Source organism: Pristis pectinata, chromosome 6 (assembly GCF_009764475.1).
Source record: "Pristis pectinata isolate sPriPec2 chromosome 6, sPriPec2.1.pri, whole genome shotgun sequence".
Lineage (NCBI taxonomy): Eukaryota > Metazoa > Chordata > Chondrichthyes > Rhinopristiformes > Pristidae > Pristis > Pristis pectinata.
The window spans coordinates 57590654-57609725 of NC_067410.1; positions in this window are offsets into that span (position 1 = coordinate 57590654).

Below are 19072 nucleotides of genomic sequence, written 5' to 3' on the forward strand. Positions count from 1 at the left end.
TTCTGCAGTCTAAAGTTTTCCCTATTTTTAGCCACTGTAAATTTTGTGGCGGAATTGGGAAAGTGGGGATCATAAAAAATAATGGGATTTGTGAGGGTGCATGGGTGGTTGATGGCCAGCATGGACTTGGTGGGCCGAAGGGCCTGTTTCCGTGCTGTACAACTCTATGACTCTGTCAACCACAGGGCCAATTTTAGAATCATTTCCAACCTTTTTAATTGCATGTCTTCTTTTGTCTCACTCATTAATCAATTTAACCAAAAGCTGAGGATAAAATATTGAGCCTTGTGGACTCCATGGGTGACAACCTTCCAGTCATAGAAACACCTGCTACTCAGAAACCTTTGCTTTCAGCCACTGAGTCCATTTCAGATCTAATTTTCTGCTCTCCTGTGAATTCCATAGGTGTTTATTGTTTCCATATCTATTTACCGAGGAATGGCAAATGGAATTTACTTCAGTTAAGTGTGAAGTGTTACATTTTGGAAGGACAAACCAAGGTAGGACTTTTACATTGAACAGCAGGCCGCTGGGTACTGCTGTAGAACAGAGGGACCTTGGAGCACAGGTGCACAGTTCCCTTAAAGTGGAGTCACAGGTAGACAGGGCAGTGAAGAAGGCTTTTGGCATGCTGGCCTTCATCAGTCAGGGCATTGAATATAGAAGTTGGGAGGTTATGTTGCGATGTTACAAGCTGTTGGTGAGGCCACACTTGGAGTATTGTGTTCAGTTTTGGTCACCCTGTTATAAGAAGGATGTGATTAAACTGGAAAGAGCGCAGAAAAGATTTACAAGAATGTTGCCAGGACTCAAGGGACTGAATTATAGGGAGAGGTTGGACAGGCTGGGCCTTTACTCCTTGGAGCATAGGAGACTGAGGGGTGATCTTTTAGAGGTATAAAAAATCATGAGGGGCATAGATGGGGTGAGTGGTCTTTTTCCCAGGGTTGGGAAATTGAAAACCAGAGGACCTGGTTTTAAGGTTAGAGGTGAAAGGTTTAAAAAAAACCTGAGGGGCAACTTTTTTATTCAGTGGGTGGTAGATGTATGGAACCAGCTGCCAGAGGAGGTGGTTGACGCAGGTACATTAGATACATTTAAGAAGTATGTTGTCTAGTATATGGATGACAAGAGTTTAGAGGGATATGGGCCAAGTGCTGGGAAATGGGTTTGGCTTGAATATGCATCTTAGTCGGCATGGACACATATGGGCCAAAGGGCCTGTTTCCATGCTGTAAAACTCGATGACTCTGTGCTGTGTAAGAGAATTGTAAGGCAGCGTGAGCAAAGTTTAGAATTCTGATCACTACTTCCAATAATCATAATCACTCTAACCCTTGCTCCTACCCAGCTCATTCACGGAAACTAAATCCAGAATGGCTCCACTTCTTGGGCTCACTGCATGCTGGATAGAAGACATTGTCCTGAGTGAAACTTAGGAGTACTGTGCCCTCTACACCTTCTGTATCAACCATATCCCATTTAAAACTCAGACAAATGAAACCTCCCATGAATGAAACTGTCCTGGTACATTCGCACCTGTCTTAAATTTGCTCTTGTGTGTCCCTGGGACAGTTTGGCAGTCTACAGAGCACTCCCAACACTAAAACTGCAACGGAGCACATTTAGTGATCATTCTAACATGATAAAATTATAAGATGCATAGATGGTTTATAAAATTATGAGATGCCCTAGATAGGGTATACAATCAGAATCTTTTTCCCAGGGTAGAAATGTCAATTTTAGAGGATATGCATTTAAGGTGAGAGGTGGAAAGTTTAAAGGAGATGTGTGGGGCAAGTTTTTTACACAGAGAGTGGTGGGTGCCTAGAAGAGGCTGCCAGGGGTGGTGGTGGAAGCAGATACGATAGCGGTGTTCAAGAGGCTGTTAGACAGACAAATGAACATGCAGGGAGTGGAGGGATATGGATCACGTACAGGCATAAGAGATTTAGTTTCATTCGGCATCATGTTCGGCACAGCCATAGTGGGCCGAAGGACATGTTCCTGCGCTGTACTGTTCTTTGTTCTCTGTTTTATCAATTATTACAGGAGTTGGGACATCATGTTACAACTGTTCAAGTTGTTGGTGAGACCACATTTGGAGTATTGTGGGCAGATCTGGTCACCCAAGTATAGGATGTATGTTATTAAGCTGGAGAGGGTGCAGAAAAGATTCATGAGGATATTACTGGGAATGGAGGGCTTGAGTTATAAGGAGAGACTGGATAGGCTGGGACTGTTTTCCCTGGAGCGTAGGAAGTTGAGGGTTGACCATTTGGAGGTATATAAGATAAGGTATATGGTCACAGTCTTTTTCCCAGGGTGGGGAGTCTAAAGGACATAGATTTAAGGTGAAAGGGGAAAGGTTTAAAAGGGACCCAAGGAGCAAGTTTTTCACACAGAGGGCAGTACATGTATGGAAGGAGCAGCCAGAGGAAGCTGTAGAGGCAGGTACAATTACAATGTTTGAAAGACATTTAGACAGGTGCATGGATAGGAAAGGTTTAGAGGGATATGGGCCAAACACAGGCAGAGGTGACTAGCTCAGACAGACATCTTGGATGGCATGGTTGGGCCGAAGGGCCTATTTATATGCTGTATAACTCTATGCCTCTATAACTCCATGACACTTTTTAATCCCCCTTGCTGACCTTGCAACCAAGAGTGTTAAACTCCCAGTCCTGCCCCTCTTTGACCCATGTTTCAGTAATCACTAAAATATGACATTTCCATCTATCCCCCAGCCTATCCACCTTCTTCACTCAGTCCTTGCATTTGGGTCTCTACTATTCAACACATTCAAACTCCTTTGATATTTTTATTTCATAAACTTTCTTGGCTCTACCTTCCAAGTTCTTTCACCGTTTTTCTGCTTTCCATTTCCAGTCCTGTGTCTCTCCCTTCTGAACCTACCAGCTTCCCATCTCCCCACCAAAGCAGTTAGTCATAGAGTCAAACAGCATGGAAACAGGCCCTTCGGTCCACCAAGTCCATGCCAATCATCAAGTACCCATCCATATTCATCCCACTTACCAGCATTGGGTCTGCAGCCTTCAATGCCTTGGTGATTCAAGTGCTCGTCTAAATACTTCTTTAATGTTGTGAGAGTCTCTCTCTCCACCACCTCCTCAGGCAGTGCACTCCAGATTCCAACCACCCTCTGGGTGAAAAAAAATCTTCCTCTGAACCCCTCAAAGCCTTTTACCCCTTACCCTAAACCCATGTGTTCTAGTGATAGATAGCTCTGTTTAAGAGAAAAATTTCCCATTATCTACACGTTCCATGCCCCTCATAATCTTGTACACTTCAATCAGGTCCCCCCTCAGCGTCCTCCAAGGAATACAAACCCAGCCTATCCATTCTCTCCTCATAACTGAAACATTCCAACATCTTAGTGAATCTTCTCTGCACCCACTCCAGTGTAATCACATCCTTCCTGTAAGAAGTAAGAAATAAGATATCTTTATTAGTCACATGTACATCAAAACACACAGTGAAATGTATCTTTTGCATAGAGTGTTCTGGGGACAGCCCGCAAGTGTCGCCACGCTTCCAGTGCCAACGTAGCATGTCCACAACTTCTTAACCTGTACACCTTTGGAATGCGGGAGGAAACTGGAGCACCCGGAGAAAACCCACGCAGACACGGGGAGAACGTACAAACTCCTTACAGACAGTGGCCGGAATTGAACCCACGTTGCAGGCACTGTAATAACGTTACGCTAACCGCTACACTACCGTGCCTGCCAACCTTACTCTTTTTAAAATTAATAGAAGAGTTACTGTAATTTGTGGCAGATTTCTTGGTTTTCTGGTGGCTAGTGGAGGGTGTGATTGAATTTTCACATGTTACTGAGTTGGAATAAATCTTTTCAAGAAAATCTAACAAAGCCCAAACACAATAGAGCCTGGAAACCATTTTGCATTCTCGCTCTGCTGCTCCAGTCTTTGGCAATGGTACAGAAACATATTTCTACAATTCAAATCCACACTAAAGTGTAGCGACCACAACTGCTCACAGCTGTGGCCTGACCAACGTTTTATAAAATTGTACCCTAACTTTCCTGCTCTTATGTTCAATGCCCAGCTAATGAAGGAAAGGATCACAAATGTCTTCTTATCCACCTTATCCACTTGTGCTGGCACCTTCAGGCATCCTTGGACTTGTACACCAAGGTCTCTCAGAACTTCGTTGTATCCTACCATTGAGTGCATATATTGTTAGTACATAACACCTCACAGTTTCCTGGATTAAATTCAATCTGCTGTTTAATTTAACCCCTCCCTAAAAATACCAGTAAACCAGTCCACCAGTCCAGGGCTGTCAGCGTGAAGGATGCACCAGTCCAATCTGTGCAGGTCCCATCTTGCCTGAACCAATGCCCCAGAAACTTAAAGCCCTCCATCCTGCACCAATCTCCATCCACACAGCCATCTGCACCATCCTCCCATTCCTATACTCACTCTCCCGGGCAGTGAGAGTAAACCCGAGGTGACTACCTTTGGAGGTCCTGCTTCTCATCCTCTTTCCTGACTCCTTAGTCGCACATTGGTCCACATTAGTGGCTGTTGACTCTGGCTGTTCACTCTCCCCCCTCCAGCCTGTTCTGTACTCACTCTGACATATCCTTGGCCATGATCCCAGGGAGACAAATTTCAGATTCAGGTTAGTATATTGTCGTATACACAAGGGTACAATGAAATTCCTTGCTCACGTGAAGCTCATAGAGTGAACAATAGATATGGTAATAAAACAAGGAAATCAGGTCTGTGACCACAGAACATCTGTCTGCTCCCTCACTATAGAGTCCCTGTAGCTATCTCTCTCTTGACCTCGCTGCTCTGTCCCTGTACAGCCCAGTTACCCATGGTGTATGGTCTTGGATCTGGCTGCAGTCTCCAGGGGTAATCTCTTCCCCATTGGTACTCAGAACTGAATACTGGTTAAAGAGCGAGATGGCCTCAGGGGTCTCCTGTCCAACCTGCCTGCTCATTGTGTATGTATGGCAGTCACCCAGTCCCTTTTCCCCTGCACTCACTGGGGGGGGGAGGTGGCCCCTCCTAAAAAGTGCAACCCACAAAACTCTCAGCCTCACAATGGACTGCAGTAACACCAACTGTTGCTCAAGCTCTCCCAGCAAAGTAAATATTTTGGCCCCGTGGTTATCCAGCAGATAGAGAGCACCCAAGAGTTCCCATGTGGCAAAACATGTGCTCTCCACAGCTCTGAGGTGTCCCACCATGCCTCTGTTTATTAAATTAACTCAACTAAACAGTCAGATTTCAATTTTTTCTGAAGGTAACAGATTACACAAAAGATCAGGAATAGAGCATTTTTATGGTTCACAAACAAGTGATGGTTATTAATATTTAATACAAAACAGGAGCATGATGCAATAATTTCCTCACCATGGAGCCAGGTGTTTCTGCGCCAGGTGTGGACCGCAGTGACCTTCCTCTTGGTCTTCATCTTTCCCAGCGAGTCATGTCCAGCCAAGACCAGCCAAGGATCCATCAGCTGTCTGACCTTTACCCTCTGTGCATGAAAATAAATGCCATTTCTCTAGGAGTTGGCAAATGTTCCCTTTCCATCACTACCCTTAGTTACCCCACCCCCTTGATCAACCAATGACAAACACGTGTCCCAAACAACTCCTCCTTGATTAGACAATATAACCTCACAAGCAAGTATCCTTGGTACCTTCTTTTTAGACCACTCCTTCTGCTTCGTAAACTCTGATGATACCTACATGACTCTTGATAGGTACCAACACAAGGGTTTCTCTTTTCCCTATCCCAATGATCATGGTCTTTATTTTATTTACTTCTCCAGAGAAAATGTGACCTGGTCTTAACTACCTGTTGAAGCATATTAGTTAAAGAATGGTTTCTCAGCTCCTTTATAATAATTTCCTTCCTGACCACAATATCTAAACCAATACTATTGCATTATGTTGTTAATATTTTCATGCAGTCTTTTTAACTATATTCTAATCTGTAAACTAATTTTCGATACATTAATGTGAATGTCCCCAACACATAGATAGAATTATAAGGAAGGCACACCAGCATCTTTACTTTCTTAGGAGGTTAGGGAGGTTCAGCTTGTCACTGAACACTCTAACAAACTTCTACAGATGTACTGTTGAAAGTATCCTGACTGGTTGCATTATGGTCTGGTACAGCAATTCGGATGCGCAGGCATGTAAGAAGCTGTAAAGAGTAGTGGACTCAGCCCGATACATCATGGAAACATCCCTCCCCACCATCAGTGATATCTATAGGAGGAGCTGCCTCAAGAAGGCAACATCTATCATTTAAGATCCCCACCATATGGGCCATGCCATCTTCTCACAGCTGCCATTGGGCAGGAGGTACAGAATTCTGGTGTCCCACACCACCAGGTTTAAGAATAGTTACTTCCCTTCAATCATTCAGTACTTGAACCAACCTGCACAACTTTAATCACTACCTGAGTATAGCAACACCATGACCACTTTGACTACTTTGCACTTCAATGGACATTTTTTTGGTTCTAATTGTGTCCTTTCTTGTATAATTTTGTATGATTTATGTTTACTTTATGTTTTTCTTGTGAATGCTGCTTATATGATGCTATGTGCCTGTGATGCTGCTGCAAGTAAGATTTTCATTGCACCCCTGCATATATGTACTCGACTTTGATTTTTGACTCAAAACTCTACAGCAGAAAAACATTTATTCCCTGTATGGCTCTTAATTCCCTAACTCAGCAAAATAACACTTTGCTACTCTGTGGAAGCACCATACTATGGTGCTAGGCTCCATGATGTGTATTACTTTCACTGGCAAGACCTTTCTGTTTTTATAGCAGCTAAAAATTCAAAGACCTGAATCATGCCACACTGGCACTGATTATTTGGCAGTCAGTCTTAACTACCCACATAATTAACCATGCAACCACCGCTAGCAAGCAGCTTGTTTGCCACTGACTAATAATGTGAAAGGAACTACAAAGTAATATTAAAGTTAACTGTGAAATATAACTAAATTCTAAAAACAAAACAACCACTAAAACCCTTAAAGTTGCCACATTCACCAAAATCCTGGGTCCATTACCCTGTTGCAGTGGAACTCAGTGGAACTGGACTCCAGACTACCAACCACACACGTTAGCAAGACCTCCTGTGTTTCACAAGATCAAGCTACAATATACACAACACAAAACACTCACAGCCTTTATTTTTATATATTCAAACAAGGGGTGTGGGCTTCACAGGCTGAGCCAGCATTTAATTGCCAATCCCTAGTTGCCCTTGAGAAGGTGGTGGTGAGCTGCCTTCTTGAACCGTTGCAGCGCTTGGGGTGTGGGTGTATCCACAATGCTGTTAGGGAGGGAGTTCTAGGACTATGACCCAGTGACAGTGAAGGAACAGTGATACATTTCCAAGTCAAGATGGTTTGTGGCTTGGAGGACAACTTCCAGGTGATGATGCTCCTGTCCATTTGCTGTCTTTGTCCTTCTAGCTGGTAGAGGTGGTGGGTTTGGAAGTCTTGGTGAGTTGCTGCAGAGCATCCTGTAGATGGTACAACTATGCCTCAGTGGAGTGAGTGAATGGTTATGCATGAGGTGCCTAACAGGCTGCTGTGTCCTGTGTGGTGTCGAGCCTCATGCTATGGTAGCTCTTGGTGTCAAGCTACAAGCTTTTAATTCAGAAGCTCCCCCAAAGCAGAAAGAAGATGTGGGAAAGATGCAAAGGCACCACCCACTCAGGTGCATCTACTGGGAATGTCCAAGGACCACTCTGTTACAAAGGACCAAGGTCCACTCTGATGGCAAACTCTGATACCCCCGATGACAGGAACAGAGTTCTGAATTCTCCCACCTCACCTTCTTTCCCAAACCGCTTGAGGGGCAGAAAACAAACAAAAAACTGCAGATGCTGGAAATCTGACGTAAGAACAGAAAATGCTGGAAACACTCAGCAGGTCAGGCAGCATCTGTAGACAGAGAAATGGTTAATGTTTCAGGTCCAGGAATGTTCATCAGGACTGGGAAAGGGAGAAACTACTACTCTGCTACTGAAAACTAACTTGTTTTCCCAGATCTGATGAAGGGTCTTGGACCTGAAACATTGATTGTTTCTCCACAGATGCTGCCTGACCTGCTGAGTGTTTCCACCATTTTCGATACCATGAGGGGCATCGGCAATTAGTCAGCCAAGACATTCCCCAACCAGGGTACCCGCACGTCCCTTTGTAGGGAAAATGTCATCGCTTCATCAGAAAACCCACTGAACAATGAGAGGCAAATTCAATCTCCCACCATGCTGATGGCAGACAGCACAGACTGCCCGGTCCCCATGCTCAGCTCCTTAGGACTGATGAAGGTAGAGAGGCTCCTCTCCAGTCCTGCAGGCAGTTGGCACCGATAGTACCAGATTCTCAGAAATCCCAAAGCAATTCACAGGCAGTGGAGTAGATACAGAGGAAAGACATTGTGGTAACAAAGATGTCTAACCCTTGTAGTGATGGAGCATTAGCTTCTGACCGGACCCATGAACAGCAACAGAGAGAACTTGCCACAAACCATCTCCAGTTACCAATCATTATCGGGCAGTCTATGCAGCTGACAGCGGACATACAGGGTCCATTTATCTTGAGGTTTGTTTGTCCTGGAGTAGAATTTTTAGCCAATGAATGAGTTGACGCCAGTGTTCACATGCCTCATGCCTCTCCTCCCACCATGCTGTGAACATAGAGTCATGCAGCACAGAAACAGGCCCCTCAGCCCTCTGAGTCCATGCCGACCATCAACCACCCATTTACACTCATCCCTTTTTGTTCATAGGATCGTAGAAACGTACAGCAGATACAGAAATGGGCCCCTCAGCCCACCTTGTCCATGCTGACCATGATGCTCGTCCCACTTGACCACATTAGGCCCATATCCCTTTACACCTTTCCTATCTAAGTTCCTGTCCAAATGCCTTTCAAACATTGTCATTGTATCTGCCTCTACACCTCCTCTGGCAGCTCATTCCAGATATTCACCACCCTCTGTGTGAAGATCTTACCCCTCAGATCTTCTTTAAATTTCTCTTAAACCTGTGCCCTCTAGTTCTACACTCCGCTGCCCTGGGAAAAAGACTGACTATCTATCCATCTGTGATCCTCATAATTTTATAAATCTCCATAAGGTCACCCCTCAGCTTCCTATATTCCAGTGAGAATAATCCCAGCCTATCCGAACTCTCCTTATAACTACAGTCCTCCATTCCAGGTAACATCCTGGTGAATCTCTCTGCACTCTCTCTATTGCTACCACATCCTTCCTGTAGTGTGGTGACCAGAACTGTACACAATACTCCAAGTGTGGCTTGACCAATATTTTGTACAGCTGCAATATGATGTCCCAACTCTTATACTCAATGCCTTGGCCTTTGAAGGCAAGTATGTCAAATACTTTCTTCATTACCATATCCACCTGTGTCACCACTTTCAAGAAGCTATGAAAATGCACCCCAAGGTTTCCCTGTACATCAACACTCCTATAGTCCTAGCCATTCACTCTCTTTGTTCTACTAGAATTTGACCTCCCAAAGTGCATTACCTCACACTTGTTTGGATTAACTTCCATCTATCACCTCTCTACCCAATCTCCACCCGATCTAAGTCCCACCAATTCCTTCAACAACCTTCTTCACTATCTACAACTCCACCAATTTTTGTTTCGCCTGCAAACAGACTGATGTTTTCCCCCAGATTCTACCACTCACCTACACACTAGGGGGCAATTTACAGCTGCCAATTAGCCTACCAACCCGCATGTCTTTGGGACGTGGAAGGAAACCGGAGCACCCGAGGGAAACCCGCATGGTCGCGGGGAGAATGTGTAAACAGCACCCAAGGTCAGGATTGAACCCGGGCCTCTGGAGCTGAGGTAGTGGCTCAACCAGGTGTGCGACCCCATACTTGCTACATTCACATTGCTTCTGCACTAACCCAACCAGCACAGGGGTCAGTTTCTGAGTAACTCAAGAGGATGATTCAAAGAAAGTACAACCAATTGTGTGTTGCCCCTCGAGGAAATTGTACACCTGCCTGTTAACATCATACTTGTGTACATTTCTCAATATTCAGAGAGGCAAAATGGAAACTAGTCACAGAGTCGTACAGTGCAGAAACAGGCCCTTCAGCCCACCACATCCCTACTGACCATCAAGCACCCATCCATACTAACCCATTTGCCAATACTTGATCCAGAGCTTACTATGCCTTGGCAACTGAAGTGCTTGTGTATACTGTGACAGTCTCTGCTTCCACCACTCCCCTCAGGAGATTTCCCCTTCAGTCCCCTTGTGACCTGTCTTCACATCTCCTGTGTTTCTCCGTGGTGTGTGTGCTCTGTACTGGTGATCACCCTGCAGCAGTTGGTCCTGGGTGTCACCGGGAGCCTGCAGATTGAGTGACATCCTCTCCATCTCTGTGCTAGGCCCAGCTGAGAGGCAGGAGGGGGAGGACGAAGCCAGAAACACCTCTGGAGCTCAGAGGCTCAGCCGCGCAAATCCGTGAGGAAGGGGTTAGGAGACTGAACATTTCCTCTTAACTCTGCTCTCCCATCAGTCAACCAATGACGGTGCTAAAGAGCAAGAAGGAGGGTTTCATGTGTAAATGAAGACTTTCACTCAGGGGCACCTCACACCTCTTTGGGTTAGTCCAGATCCCTGATGGTGTTGGACTTTGAGGCCTGGGTTCTGCTGTATGGAGAGGTCAGTGATTTGTTGGGCCCAGAGGATTGGCTGGGTCAGGACTGAAGGCTGGGATTTACAAACTAGAGGCTTTGGTGGTGTCTGCTCTATAGGCTGAGGTCTGGCAAGCCTAGAGGAATGAAGGTCCCAAAGCCCTGGGCTATGTTTTGTCTGGAAGTTGGTCTATGTCAGACCCAGAGGTTACTCTGTGTCAGGCCAAGAGGCTAGATTACATCACACCTAGAGAAGAAGACTGCATCTCACCTAGATGGACCAGGAGGCTTGGGCTATTTTGGCCTAGAGGTTGAACTGTGTCAGGCCAAGAAGCTGGGCTGTGATGGACCTGGAGGTTGTGTTGAGTAAGGACAAGAAGCCTGGATTGTTTGGACCCTTAAGTCCTTGTCTCTGCCGTGCCCAAGGCCTGGGTCGTGTAGGAGCTGGAAGGTAGGGTTGGGCCCAGACCCTGGTCTGTGTCATTGTAGATGCTGGTGTATGTTGGGCTTAGAGACATGGTGTGTGTCTGACCTATGGGCCTGGGCTGTGTTGGATCATGAGCCCTGGGAGGGGTCAGGCTTTTAAATTGGCATCATGGCCGGCGCAGACACTGTGGGCGGTAGGGCCTGTTCCTGTGCTGTTCTCAGTTGAGGTGTGACTGTGTGGGTCCCAGAGATCTGAGCCACACAGAGTGTAAAACGTAAGAAACAGGAGTAAGGCAATTTGGCACTCAGGCCTGTCACTGTGTTGGGCCTAGAGTCTGGTTGTGCAGAGGCCAGAAGCCTGAGCTGTTCTGGGCCTTGTGGCTGGGCTGTGTCAGGCTTGGAGGCCCGAACTGTGTTGGAAGAGGTGAGGAACAGGTCGTGTCAGGCCAGAGGTCTGGGCTCCATTGGGCATCAAGATTGGACTGTGTCAAACCAAGAGACTGGGCTCCATAGAGCCTAGAGACGGGAATGTACCAGACTGAGGCCTGGGCTGTGCCAGAACTAGAGTCTGGCATCATGTTGGACAGAGAGTCCCAGTCAGTGTCAGACTGAGAGACTGGGGTTGTTTTGGTTCTAGAGTGCATTGCTGCATTGTCTCGAACCTTGCCCTGTATCAAACCTAGAGGCTGGATTGTTGGGCCTGGAGACCTGGACTGGGCAATGTTAAACCTAGAATCCTGGACTTTGTTAGGCCTAGAGGCTGGAATTTGTTGGGCCTAACAGCTGGAGTGTGTCAAACTCCAAGACCTGGGCTGCATCAGGCCCAGAGACTGGTCAGTGCCACATAGGGACTCTGGGCTGTTTTGGACTGAGAGGCCAGGTCTGTGTCAGTCCCAGAGACTAGTGCTGCATTGGGTCCTGAAATTGGGCCTGGTTGGGCCCAGAAGCCCATTGTGTGTTTGACCCAGTGGCTGAGCTGCATCAGACTGAGGCCTGGCCTGCGTCACACCTTGTGGCCTGGGCTGTTGAGCTAAGAGACTGAATTGTGTCAGGCCTGCTGTGTACAGCCTAAAATGTAAGGAATAGGCCTACAAAGGCTTTAGCTGCATTGGGGTCAGAGACAGCTGTGTAGGGTCTAAAAGCCTGGGCTGTGCTGGGCCGGGATGCTAGACTCCCTCAGGTCTAGTCTGGGCTGTGATGGAGCCAGAGGTTGGGCAGTATCAAGGCTCAAAGTTAGGCCTAGCGGCTGAGCAATGATGGAGTTAAATTTTGGGTTGTGTTGGGAATATAAACTGGACTTTGTGAGGCCTATGGGCCTTGCCTGTGTCCGAGCTAGAGGCAGGGAGCTGTCCTGCCCAAAGGCTGGGTTATGTTGGAGAAAAAAAGGCTTGGTGTGTCGGGGTGGGAGGCTGTGTGTGTTGGGCCTGGAGGCCTCAGCCATGACAAACCTAGAAGTTGGGCTATGTTGTACATGGAGGCCAGACTGTAAAGGACCTAGAGGCTGGATTTTGTCAGAATAGCTTGGGCAGATGTAGAGGCCCAGGCTGCGCTGTCACTAGAGGCCTAAGCATTGTCAAGACTAGAGTCTGGATTGTGTTGGATGGAGAGGCCTCGGTTGTGTTGGGTCAAGGAGCAAGTTCAGTATCAAGCTTTGAGGATGAACTGTAAAAGGCCAAAAGGCCTAAAGGCCTGGACTGTGTTGGACATAGAGGCTTGAGCAGTGTTGGATCTAGGGTCCTGGTCTGTGTCCAGCCTACAGGCTTGGGTTGTGTTCAGGGGCAGCCTGCAAGTGTCGCCACATTTCTGGCACCAATGTAGCATGCCCACAACTTCCTAACCTGTACATCTGTGGAATGTGGTAGGAAACTGGAGCACCCGGAGGAAACACATGCAGACACACAGGGAGAACATACAAACTCCTTATAGACAGTGGCCGGAATTGAACCCGGGTCGCTGGTGCTGTAATAGTATTTTGCTAACCGTGCCTGTCCAAGGGAAATAGCAAAGGATGACAGACCTAGAGGCCCAGACTCTAGGCTTGGGTTGCATTGGACTGAGAGTCATCTTCAGTGTCAGGCCTGATGGCTTGGGCTGCATTGAGATCAGGGGACGGATCCACCTTGGGGTGGAGATCTGGGCTGTGTTGGGCCTAGAGGCCTGGGTTGAGCTACAGTGGGACGGAACCTACTCTGTATCCCAGACCTGGAGAGTGTCCGGCAGCGTAAGGGAGTAAAATTCAGCCTCAGTATCTGAACGCTGCAGTGTTCTGAAAATAAAACTCAGGGAATGCCAGAAATACCCATTAGGTCAGGCAGCATCCATGGAGAGAGAAATAGAATCATCTCAGGTCAACGACCCTTCATGGGAACTGGGAAAAGTCAGAAACCCAGTAGCAGAGGCAGTGGAGGGGTGGAGAGGGAACAGTAATGGGGTGGAGAGCAGAGAGAATGGGTAGGGCAGACTGGTAGAGAGGGCAGAGAAGGGTTGTTCACAGAGTTCTAGCAGAGAGCAGGGCGAGAGAAGGAAGCCCAATGGTCAGCATAGGCATGGTGGGCCAAAGGGCCTGTTGCCGTGCTGTATGACTCTGTAACCCACACCAGCAGGAGGGCCGAGTTGGAAGTGTGGTCACCAATCACAACAGAGGGGTGGGTGGATGCTGGGATCTTGGGTGTAGAGAAACAGGAGAGAGTGACAGGGAAATAACATAGTGAGGAGCCAGACAGGGAGCATGTGATTGAGGGATTGGGGTGGAAGAAGGACTTCAGCCCCAGGGTGGGGATGTGGGTGAGGAGTCATGGATTGGGTACCATAATGATAGGACCTCTGGATCAGAGAACACAGCCAAATAAAGTCAACTGCAGGCAAGAAGTGAAAGTAGGTGTGCGAGGAATTGGTGCCTGTGAGGCTCAGCACCGAGCTGGGTGTTGTTCTCACCTCCAACCGAAACACTGTCTCAGAGAGCTGCCTGTCAGGCAAGGCGCCTCAAACAGGATGGGTGCACTCAGAGATGAACTGTGATAACAGCAAGATCAAACACTGACTGTTTGAAAAGGTGGTGAAGATTAAAAATAGCCTTCTTTGACCCTGGTGACACGACTTTCATTATGAGGAACCAGCAGTTTTCTAATCTTGATTTTCATCTCACTGAACACTCCTTACTCTCATTTATTCACTGTACAGTACTAGCAGCTGCCATCATTTACTGCCCGAGAAGCTGATGGTGAGGTGCCTTCTTGAACCCAGGAAGGTGCTGCCCTGTGCTGTTGGGTAGGGAGTTTGAGTCAGAAAGTCAGAGTTTATTGTCAGGTGCACAAATACATGTATGCAAAGATGCAATGAAAAACTTACTTGCAGCAGCACCACAGGCACATGGGATGCAGACCCGCTGATGATGAAGGAACGGAGCTATATTTCCAAGTCAGGGTGGTGTGCATTTGGAGGGGTACCTGCAGGTGGTGGTGTTCCAGGCACCTGCTGCTACTGTCTTTCTTGTTGGTAGAGGACAAAGGTTTGGGAGTAGCCCGAGTGACTAATATACTTGCCCACATGAAGTATTCTCTTCGACCCAGAATGGTTTGGTTACCCTTGCTCAGCCTTGTTGCTTTGCCCTCCACAAAACCCCTTTGCACCATGTTCCTCTCATCACTGTGCCCTTCAGGTTACCCTGTCCCACACAGTGCAATTTTTCATGTGGTAGAAACACACCTCCTCCCTGTGGCAAGGTAGTGCTGCCTGACCACGATCTTCTAGTCTGCTCACTGAAGCTCTGCAGCTCGTGGGTTTTCAGGTCGGCTGGTTTGTGGGGAAAGAGTTGGTGAACCACTCTCACAAATAACACCTCATCATTTCTCGATCTGCTGGCTCAGAGAAATCTGCAGCAGCCATGCCCGAGAAGTCACACTTTGATCAGCGAGACAGCTCCACCCCGTGGTGCACTGAGGTAGATCTACAACACTCACTGCCCAGCAGACGGTCCCCTGCACCGCGTTCAGCGTTTGTACTTGAGGGACGTGGGTGGAAGTGGTCTGTGTGTCACCTCTGGCTTCTCTCACTCCCTCTCCATCTCCTTCGCCCCGTTTTGTGGAAGGGTCCTGACCCGAAACATCAACTGGTTTCTCTTTCCACAGATTCTGCCTGACTGGATGAGTTTTTCCAGCATTTGTTTTGTGGTTCACCTCCCCCCCAACTCACCTCTAATTCCTGAGCTGCTTATATCTCCCTTTCATCCCACCTCTCTTTACCTTCTTAATCTCACTCCTCTCCATTCACTTATTCTTCTATTGCTCTGAGCCTTGTCCAAGCAAGTGTAGTAAGAAAGGCCAAGAGCTCAGTCTACCACAGGCACACTGACGTTAGTCTTTTGCCCAGCCATTTCAGACAGCAGCTGAAGTCAGCCACATCCGAGTCACTTAAAGGCAAGACCATATAGGATGAAATTGCTTTCACTGAAGGACATAAGTGAAGCAGGTCAGTGTTTACAACAATAGGTAGCTTCATGGTCATCATCATGGTAATAGAAGAGAAACAACGGACTGCAGATGCTGGAATTGAGAAGAAAAAAAAATGGAGGAACTCAGCAGGCCAGGCAGCATCTGTGGAGAAAAACAGTCAACGTTTCAGGTCAGGATCCTTCTTCAGGACTGAAGATAGGAGAAGGGGAAGCCCAATATATTAGGGGGAAAAACAGAGCAGTGATAGGTGGACAAAAGAGGGGAGGTGGGGTGAGCACAAGGTGGTGATGGCAGATCCACCAGGGGATGGGTCAAAGGTAAGGAGGCAGGCACCCCATTGGGGGGGGGGGGGGTGGTGGTGAAGAAAGGGGAAAGAGGGAGGGGAGGAGAGGAAAAGAAAACATCCTATTCCATTTCAGAATCTGGGCATTGCTGGCAACTTATTGCCTGTCTCTACTCGTCCTTGAGAAGGTGATGGTGAGCCACCTCATGGATCACTACAGTCCATCTGGTGTGGGTGCTCCCATAGTGCTGTTGGGGAGAGAGTTGGATGAGTCAGCCCAGACACCATGAGGCACTGGCAACAGATTTCCAAGTCAGGATGTTGTGTGACTTGAAGGGGAACCTGCAGGTGGTGGTGTTCTCATGCTCCTGCTGTTATCGTCCTTCTTGGGTCTGGGAGTGACTGCACTACATTGTATACATGGTATGCACTGCAGCCACTGTGTGCTGGTGGGAGGAGGGAATGAATGCTTAGGGTGGTGGATGAGGCACCAATCAAAGGGCTGGGTGGCCTGGCTGGTGTTGAGATTCTTGTACACATTCAGGCAGTGGAGAGCATTCCCTCATGCACCTTGTAGAAAGTGGAAAGTCTTTGTGTGTCAAAGGGCAAGTTGTACACTGGAGGATATGCAGCCTCTAGCTTGTAACCACAACATTTGTGTTGCCTGGTCCAGCTGAGTTTCTGGCCCTGACTTACTTAAATTTAAATTCCAAAGCCAGTGTGCTCCTGTTCAACAATTCAGGCCTCTGGATAGATACATACAAATTGCTTTGGCTTCCAAGGCCAAAAATAACAAATTGTATACGTGTTTCAATGTTATAAACTAGGATTATACTTCTAGTATAGAATATTGCAGAGATCTAATTGAGGTTTAAGAAAATAATTGATGAAAGTATTTAAAGATAAGCTACATTCATTGATCCAGAAGGAAAGGATATTGTCTTAAAATTCCAGTGAGGTTGTTCACAAGAGAGCAGAAGCAGGCCATTCGGCCCATCAAGTCTGCTCCAAGGAAAAGGGAAAAAAAGAAATGAGAAATGGGGAATGGGGGGGGGGGGGTGGGGGGGAAAGAAGAACAACCTATTCTAATCCCAATTTCCGGCCTTATCCCCATATCCCTTGGTACCCTGACTATTTAGATATCTATCTATCTCCTCCTTGAATGCCCCCACTGATCTGGCCTCCACTGCTGTACGTGGCAAGGAGTTCCACAAATTCACCACCCTCTGGCTAAAGAAATTTCTCCTCATCTGTTTTGAAACTGTACCCTCTAATTCTAAGGTTGTGCCCTCTGGTCCTGGACTCACCCACCAAGGGAAACAGCCTAGCCACATCTACTCTGTCCTTTCCTATCAACATTTTAAATGTCGCTATGAGGTCCCCTCTCATTCTTCTGTACTCCAGTGAGTACAGTCCAAGAGCCAACAAACGCTCATCATATGTAAGCCCTTTCATTCCTGGAATCATCCTCGTAAATCTCCTCTGAACCCTCTCCAACGTCAGCACATCCTTCCTAAGATGTGGGGCCCAAAACTGCGCACAGTATTCCAAATGAGGCCTCACTGGTGCCCCGTACAGCCTCACCAACACTTCCTTAATCTTATACACTATACCTCTCGAAATGAATGCCAATATAGCATTCACTTTCTTTACCACCAATCCGACCTGGTGGTTAACCTTTAAGGTATTCTGCACGAGTACCCCCAAGTCCCTTTGTACTTCCGTACTTCGAATTTTCTCTCCTTCTAGATAATAATCTGCCCGCTTATTTCTGCTTCCAAAGTGTACAACTGCACATTTCTCAACATTGAATCTCATCTGCCATTTCCTTGCCCATTCTCCTAAACTGTCTAGGTCTCTCTGCAACCTTCCTATCTCCTCAATACTCCCTACTCCTCCCCCTATCTTGGTGTCATCCGCAAACTTAGCCACGAAACCATTTATTCCATCATCCAAATCGTTAATGTACAAGGTAAAAAGGAGCGGCCCCAACACCGATCCCTGCGGCACACCACTAGTAACCGGTAGCCAACCAGAACTAGATCTTTTTATTTCCACTTTTTGCTTCCTGCCAACCAGCCAATGCTCCACCCATTCTGTTATCCTACCCGTAATTCCATGCCCTCTCATCTTATTAATCAGTCTCTTATGAGGCACCTTATCGAAGGCCTTTTGAAAGTCTAAATACACAACATCTACCGCCTCTCCCTTATCCACCCTACCTGTGATTTCTTCAAAAAACTCCAATAGGTTGGTCAGGCAGGATCTTCCCTTCACAAAACCATGTTGGCTAGGACCTATCTTGCCTTGCGCCTCTAGGTATTCCGTAACCCCATCCTTGAGGATTATTAGCAAGGAATCTCTTCACACCAGGTTGTCTCATTCAAAAATTTACCAGGTTGAGGATTCACTGAAGATTTCCAAAGATTTTCCTAAAGCAAAAACCTACAAAAATGTTGGTAAACCAAAATAATTCCAGAGAGATCTGGAAATATTCAGCCGGCTACATCTGTTGAGAGAGAAAAATAAAATAAAATAAAATCTTGAATAAGTGTTCATTAAAACTGGTAGCTTGTTCAACAGATTGAGCGAGAGAACCATGACTAGTAATTGGAATTTAGGTATAATGGGTCAAGTTGTAACATAAAGGTGATATAGGCTCCAGTTAACAGAACTCCTGTTCTGACGTCACACTAATTCCTAGCCTGTATTATTTGAGGACATCAGGTTTAAAAATAGCAAAATACTGTAAATGCTAGAAAATTCTGAAAAAGCTCAGGTCAGGCAGCACTTGGGAAGAGATGGAAACAGTTAACGTCTCAAGTCAATTACTTATTAGAACATTTAATTGTGAAACCATTGAGGTACCACTACCTGATTATAAAGGATCACACTTGTGAAATTCCAAATCCAAAATGCTGACGCTGGAAATCCAAACTAAAAACAGAAAATGCTTGGAATACTCACACAGGTGGAGAAACAGTCAATGTTTCAGATTGAAGCAGCATTTTGTGTTTTTATTTTGTGAAATTCATTCACTGGCAGTGCAGATTCTGACTGGAGTAGGAAATCTTACTCCAATCAAATGGAGGTCCACCTTACTGCCAGCTGAATTGAAAAGTTAAGGCACACCACGTTGTCAGCAGTCTCCCTCAGTCACCCCTAAAATTTACCTGAAATTGACAG